This window comes from Arachis ipaensis, chromosome B08 (genome assembly GCF_000816755.2).
Source record: "Arachis ipaensis cultivar K30076 chromosome B08, Araip1.1, whole genome shotgun sequence".
NCBI lineage: Eukaryota > Viridiplantae > Streptophyta > Magnoliopsida > Fabales > Fabaceae > Arachis > Arachis ipaensis.
The window spans coordinates 2940107-2948707 of NC_029792.2; positions in this window are offsets into that span (position 1 = coordinate 2940107).

The window sequence follows — 8601 nt, forward strand, 5'->3', positions numbered from 1 at the left end:
TTTTAATATTAAGAAAATATAAAAATAGCGTTACAATTTATCTAAAAATTACTTTATATTTTATATGTATTTATGTTCTCGCATCGTATAAAATTTTAAAATTCATGTGTCAGTGTGTCCCGTATCATGTTCCGTGTCCGTGTCACCGTAGCATGAAACATATTTTGAGAAAAAAAATTTATATCAACTTTGTTTTTTCTTATAAAGTAAGTTTAATTTTTTTCACAATCTTAATGGGCCAATTGGGCCTAAATGGAAAGGAAGAAGTCAATGGCATGTTTTAACAAACCTATAAATATTTATCTTGTATGACATGACACATCTACATTTTCCAATCTCGCCCACTTCATGACAAGGAATGGAATACTCCCCGGCTCCCCCATTTGGAGCTGTCCATTCTTAAGGTTCTTTCAGCTTTAAAACATTATAATAAAGTCATGTATGAAGATATGCAAACGGATGCTCTGATTGATTGGTAAAAGAAAGTGTTAAGAGAAGAGAAGGGATTAAGTTCTTACACTTTCTCCCTGATAGTGTGATTCCTCCTCTTCGAGATGATGTAAAAGGAGTTGATACTTGTTAAAATTGGTGAGTTCAAGAAAAAATGGAAGGGAAGAACCTCACAAAACTTGATGCAGAGGAAAGTATGTACAGCTGTCACAACTCCATCATTCTTGCACTTCTACATTTTGATTACAAAAATTACCTCCAATATTACATTTTCAGCTATATATAATAACTTCTAAACTAAGTTACATAACTAATTATCTAATTGGTATTCTAACAAATTAATTTGCTAATCACTTACTAATAGAATTTGTCCACATCAACACTTCCTAACTAATTACTATTATACCTGACTAATTAGTTTCGATAACACTCCCTCTCAAACCAGAATTGGTGACATTCACCATTCTGAGTTTGCTGCAACATTTCTGAAACATGGTGGGAGCCAATGCCTTAGTTAGCACATCAGCTGTTTGATTGGTTGTGGTGATTGGCAACAACTTGATTACTTGTTCTTGCCATTTATCCCTCACTACATGACAATCCATATCTATGTGCTTAGTTCTCTTATGAAACATCGGATTGGCCGCAATGTGCAGTGCTGATTGGCTGTCACAGTACACTGCAATTGGTCTGTCCAGCTTCACTTGCAAGTCTTCTAGAATGTAAGTAATCCACTGTGCTTCCCTAGTAGCCATGGCAAGGGCTCTGTATTTTGCTTCACACGATAACACTGCCACTGTATTTTGCTTCTTACTTTTTCATGATACAATAGCCCGATATAGATCTTCTAGTGTCTAAGCATGTACCCCAGTCGTTGTCCGAGAAATCAGTAGGCTCTAAACCTGTTTGAGATGAGAACATCAATCCCAATGCTGGCTCATATTTGAGATATCTGAGTACCCTTATGGCTGCTTCAAAGTGCTTGTCAATAGCACAGTCCAAAAATTGGCTTAGTCTTCCAACTGCATACCCTATATATGGTCTTGTATTGGTTAGATATAACAATCTTCCAACTAGTCTTCTATACTCTGCTACTGAGCTTAGAGGAGTTCCGGTACTCTTTGTCAGTTTGATGGTATAATCCATTGGAGTTGACACTGCCTTGCCTTCCATTAACCCGTAGTCTTTGAGGAGGTCGATGCAATACTTCCTTTGACAAATTGTAATCCCCCTCTTACTTTGAACTACCTCTAACCCCAAAAGAAATTGTAACTCCCCAATGTCCTTGATTTTGAAGAGGTCATACAGGTGCTGTTTGAGGAAGGTAATTTCACTCAAATCATCTCCAGCCAATATTAAATCATCTACATAGACTAAAATAGCAGTGAATCTGCCATTAAATGACTTGGTGAAGAGACTATAATCATGTCTTGATTGAGAATATCCAACACTGAGCAGAGTGGTGCACAACTTAGTGTTTCATTGTCTGCTGGCTTATTTCAAGCCATAAAAGGAACAATCTAATTTGCAAACCAAGTCTGGTGAGGCCAGAGCGAGTCCTTGTGGTGGGCACATATATACTTCCTCAGCTAAGTCACCATGGAAAAAAACTGTGTTGACATCCAATTGATGGATGAACTAGTCCCTCACCGCAGCAATAGACATGAGAATTCGGAAGGTGTTCATCTTAACCACAGGACTATATGTCTCGAAATAATCTACCCCAGCAGTTTAGGTAAATCCCTGAGCAACCAGCCTGGCCTTGTGACGATCAACCGAACCATCAGACTTCAGTTTTAGCCTAAAGTCCCATTTGTATCCCACAGCTTTCTTTTCATTAGGAAGTTTGGTAAGAGTCCAAGTTCTATTTTCTCTTAGAGCAGTCAATTCAGAATTAATAGTCTCCTGCGAACTAGGATCACAAATAGCCTCAGCATAGCATTTTGGCTCTTTGTGTTTAGGTTGAAAAGTGTGTGTGGTAGATAAAATGGTAGAAGCATCAATAGGAAGAAGGAAAAAAGGTGATATTGACTCAAAAAACATAATTGTGAACTAATAAAAAAATTTGTTGTTTGCTCATGTAGCATGTTTTCAAAAATTTCAAAGAAAAACTAATGAAAATCATGTGAGTTAAGACCTGAATTTGAGGAACAATTGTTGTATGAATCCACTGACACTGTAGGCATGCAATGATAATTCTCTAAATATGCAGGACGCTTTCTATCTCTTGTAGATTTCTTAATAAACTGAGGTGTCTTAGATGTAGCACTAATGAATGGTGAATTATTCGACCTTACGGATGCAAGTAAGCATTTAGATATGTCAGGCTCATGATGATGCATTGGAACTAATTGATTAGGTGATAGTAATGTACGAGGATTAACGCTACTATGAGATTCAGGGAATGGATCATCAAATGCAAAATTGTGTAATGTGGATGGTGCAGAATTTGTGACAGTGTCATTTATTTTTGAACTTTCCAATGAAAATGGAAATATATTTTCATAAAAGAATACATCCCTTGGGATTAATATATTTCTACTTGTTATATCATATAAAACATATCCCTTAACACCTTCTTTAACACCCAAATGTACACATTTGACTGCCCTTTGTTCTAATTTCGATCTATGTGCTAATTTTGTTGAAGCAAATCCTAGACATCCAAACACCTTAAGGTAAGATATGTCAGGTGATTTTCCTTTTAAAATCTCATAGGGAGAATGATTTTTCAATAAGACACTGGGATTCTATTGATGACATGAACCGAATGCCTTATTGCAAAATTCCAAAGTTTCTTTGGCATGTTAGAATAAAACATCATGGCTCTAGCAACTTCTAAAATATATTGATGTTTCCTTTCTACAATGCCATTTTGTTGGGGAGTTTCTACACAAGTAGTTTGGTGTATGATACCTTTAGATGCATAGAATTTATTCAATTTAAATTTATGTTCATTGTCAGTTCAGATTTTTTTAATTGTCACTCCAAATTGAGTTTCAATCACTTTGACAAAATTCTTGACTAATTCACTAGCTTCACTTTTCAATTTCATAAAGTATAACCAAGTGAATCGACTTTTGTCATCGACAATAGTAAAAAAATATCTAAAACTCGAAATAGAAATGGTATTGATAGGACCCCAAATTTTAATGTGTACAATATCAAAGATATTCATGCTCTTAGAGATTCTTGACATAAACGGCAACCGCTTTTGCTTTGCATAATGGCAAGAATCACAAAGCTTATTATATATTGAAAAATTCAAGTTTTTGTATTCTCTTTTCATAATAGCAATCCTATCATTCGGTAGATGTCCTAATCTAAGATGCCATAGTGCAGAATGCTCTATTTGTGTGTGCTGTGCAGACAATGTAAATGCTAAAGATGTGGATGTAGCTTGTGATGTAGTTTGAACAGGTGTTAGGTTCTCAAAAGCATAAAGTCCTCTCCTTTGTTCAGCTACACCAATTATTCTCTTGGTAGTCTTGTCATGGATTTCACACTCATTTTTATCAAAAATCAGTTTGCATTTTAAATCTGCTGTTAGTTTTGATACTGATATCAAATTGAATTTAAAGCTTGGAATATAAAAGACATTTAGCAAATAAAATTGATCAGAGAACACAACTGTGCCTGCAGTATTGACCAGTGTGTTTGTGCCATCAGGCATGCTGACTAACACAGGTTGAATCGGATGTAATTTTTAAAATGAATTTTTAATATATGAAACATGATTGGTTGTTCCTGAATCAATGACCCAGGATTTGGGACTGAAAACTGAAATTGACATTATGTAAGAGATTTCTTGGTTTGATGGAAGAGTTGTGGTAATAATTTGGTTTATACTATGTGTTGGGTGTGCATCCTGTTGGTTCAGGAGAGCTAGCAATGCCTCTCTTTGCTCTAAGGTGAAATATGGCTCATATTTACCAAATTCTTCCCTTTGAGATTGGTTACTGACTTCATCATTGTTCTCTTCAGCAACCATATTGTTAATCATGGCTCCATTGTTCTTGAAATGAGGGGGAAAGCCATGCTTTTTGTAGCATGTATCTGCCAAGTGGCCATTCTTACCACAGTATGTACATTGTTTGGATCCTCGTCCAGCTTTTGTATTGTTTCCATAGCCTCCTCTTCCCCCTCTGCCTCTACCTCTTCCCCTTATGCTTCCATTACCAACATCATTTCTGGAATTGATTAGCAGCGCCTTCTCCTCCATTCCTTCATCCATGTTTAGCTGTTTTTCTTGTTGTAAAAGAGACACAAAAACTGCATCCACCTTGGATAATGGCTTCGATAACATAATCTGAGACCTTGCAGTTGAAAATTATTCATTTAGACCTCTTAGGAACCTCATTATCCCTGATTCTTCTTTGTAACCTCTCATTATGCTCAATTCACAATTGCACTTCTCAGGGCACCTTGAGCAGCTCGAAATTGGCCGCAAATTCTCCAACTCCTCCCAAATTGACTTGAGCTTAGTGTAGTAGGTAGTCACTGATGCGTCTCCTTGCTTATTTGCAAACAATTCTTCCTCCGATTCTGCTATCCTATACACATCACCATTACTGTATCTGTACCTTAATTCTTTCCACAATTCCTCAGCTGAGTTTATCCACATGACGCTTTGAGCAATTTTAGGGCTTAAAGAATGATTAATCCAAGAAACAATGTGTGTATTACAACGGTCCCACGCTTCAAACAACACATTATCCTCTGGTGGTCGTTGGATTGAGCCATCAACAAATTTTATCTTGTTCTTGGATTTCAATGCTCTCTACATATCTCTTTCCCATTTTTGAAAATTATTTCCTACCAAGGTAACTGTAACTATGGCTGATCCTGGATTTTTTCCAGGATGTAAAAAATAAGGACTTATCGGGTCCAAAGCTGGATTTGTCTGAGCTTTGTTTGCATTTGACTGATTCATCGTATTAATTTGATTCACCAATGCAGTTAATGCCTGTATATCTACTGAAGAGAACGACAAATTTGGTCGAGGTTCCATCGCTTCTTGATCGCAAACCTAATTTGAGATTCAAATTAATGAATCTTGTTGATGCTAATTCAAAGAGCTAGATTTCCCTCGATCTCGCTGATCGGAAATGTTTGTCTATGCTGAATCGGTGCACGACAACACAAATCTCATCAGTCTCCGTCGATTGAGTTCGAAGGAAGAGGACAAGAATTTAGATGAGAAGAACGAAGAATGAAAAGGAGAAGAAAAATCGAAGAATCTTGAAGGAAAAACGAATTCACAAGAAGAAGAGAATCAAGAGTTTGTTCTATGAGCTTCTTTCGAAGTTTCTCAACCATTCACTGTGATTTTCCTTCCACACTCACCGCACCATGTTAAAACTGGTGAATTCAAGGAAAAATGGAAAGGAAGAACCTCACGAAGCTTGATGCAGAGGAGAGTATGTGCAACTGTTACAACTCCATCACTCTAGCACTTTCACATTCTGATTGCAAAAATTGCCTCCAATATTACATTTTCAGCTATATAATAGCTTCTAAACTAAGTTGCACAACTAATTATCTAATTGGTATTCTAACAAATTAACTTGCTGATCACTTAGGTAGCGTTTGTTTTCGGAGACAGGACACAGAGACATAGACAGCACATCTTTAAAAAGTGTTTGAAAGCAAAGACATAGATACTAAACATATTGTCTCCGAGACAGTTTTTTATACTTTTGTGTCTACTCTTTTACGAAGGACAATGATGGATACGGGATTTGGAAGAGGGACGCGGACCCTTTTTATGATTTTTTTTCTTTTTTGTCCATAGATATTTTTTATTATTCCACTATTATCTCTTCTTATTTTTTCTAATTTGCGTTGTTCTTAGCAAGGTACTTTCTTCTCCATGCTCTTTCTCTATCTCTATGTTCTCCTTCTTTCTCTTTTTTCAGGTACTCTCTCCTTTTTGTAGAAATTTTTATTGGACTGGATAATTTCTTTTTTCTTATCATTCTTACTTCAATATCATTTTAATCTTGTATTATATTATTTGACTTGTAATAAAAATAATAACAAAAATAATTAATCTTGAGACTTTTGAAAGATAAATATTATAAAGGTAAAATTGATCTTTTAAAATACTAAAAAATAATTTATAAGTTGTAATTGATTTTATATAATTTAAAGAAAAATCAATTTCTTGAAAAGAAAAATTAGTTTTTAGATAAAAAAATTTGATTTTTCTAAATAAAAATAGATTTTTATGTGCAAAAACTAATTCTTTTTTATGTAAAAACAGATTCTTTTTTAAAACTGATTTTGTATTTAAAATTAAGGGCAAAAAACCATATTAAGCCACATGCAGAAATGTTTAACCAAAATACGCCAAACAGAAATTTGTTTCAGCAATAAGCCAAGAGGCATATTTATATAAATCGAACCACCAAGGTTCGAACTCTATTAGCAAGTAATTCGAACCATCTAAGTTCGAACTACTACTGGAAAAATGTAAATAATTCGAACCGGTTAGGTTCGAACCAGGTGACCATGTAATTGGAACCGGTTGAGTTCGAATTATGTGGAGATTAGTTTAGTGTAATAAATCGAACCAGGTTGGTTCGAATTATGGGGAGAGAGGTTGATTGTAGTAATTCGAACCAGGCTGGTTCGAATTACATGTATCATGGTTCGAAGCAGGTTAGTTCGAACCAGGTTGGTTCGAATTATGGGGAGAGAGGTTGATTGTAGTAATTCGAACCAGACTGGTTCGAATTACATGTATCATGGTTCGAACCAGGTTAGTTCGAATTAGTAGGACTCAGAGCTCTATATAAACCCTGTAAACGTGATTTGCTCTCATTAGAGGACATAAGATGGCTAGTGAGGAGGAGAGTTTTGCTGTTTTGGTACACCACAGAGGATCCATCAAGAGGAAAACTCGGTCCGGAGTGAAGTTCACAGATAAGAATCCTCTCTATATTGTGGTGAATCGAACGACAAGCTATGATGACCTGGTTAGAGCTGTGCTGATGAAACTTGGCCTGGAAGGTGCGAAGCGGATTAAGAAGTTTTTCTATCGCATTCCAGTCACGATCCTGCACGATACGGTGAAGTATGATTGTCTCACGATTGGTAGTGATGAGGACCTACAAGTCATGTTTCTTTGTCGGAGGCAGTTTCCGGAGGTCCGCACACCAGAGTTGCTGGCAAAGCTGGTTGATGTGGTATCCAGCTCAGGGGGTTCGAACCGGAATACCGCCAATGTAGCCACGGCAGCTGGCTCCAGTTCGATGGCTGCTGTGGCTTCTTCCTCCGTCCCAGTTTACGAGCCAGCGGCCCAACTTGTCGCCTCTCCGTCATTTGCTGTTGATTTGAATGACGGCGTCCGCGACGAGGTAGGATCCTTTGATGTTCTGCCAAACGCTTTACACGGCGTTCCACCGGTTGGCGTCGGAGACGGAGAATTGGGTGATCCTGATGAGGACGACGTTGAGCCCGAAACGATTGAGGATGATAGCGGGGACGAGGTTGTAGCGGCTAGGCCTGCATTGGCTGGCGGTGGTTCTAGCTCTGGCACACAGCAGTATCCACCATATTTTTCTTCGCTGGACCTGGACGCCATGACACATGAGGGTGCGTCACCCTGCATGATGGCGGTGATCTCATCTAGGAAGCGTGGACTCCCGAAGTCCCCAACAAACGAGTCTGACCCAACAAAGTCTGCCCACTGTGATCCTGATATGCGCCAAGGTGTACCACCCTGCTCAGCCTGATCATCCGCTGGCACACCAACGAAGTAATCTCCAAGAGGGCCCGATCCAGGTCCAGCGTCACCAGTGTCAGCCCCGTCACCGAGCCCTGTGCCATACCACTCACCTCCATGACCGCCATCGTGTGTACTAGTACCTCCATCGTGTCTGCCTCCTCCAACGTGGCCAGGCTGGTCGTCATTGTCGTCCCCATGTTCAGCACCCCTCCTCGCCCTATGATCCGGCCACCTCCACTGACGCTGGCTCCTCCGTGTCCCTACACCCATCCTCCTCTCAACCCTGCGCCTGTCAGGCACGTCATCCGGAGCATCCATGTCAGGCACTCGCCCCGGACCCCGCTGTGAGGACTCAACTGGTATAGGAACTGATCTCGGATCCCCCAGCTGAGTGTCCGGGGCCAAGAACCTCTTCCCAT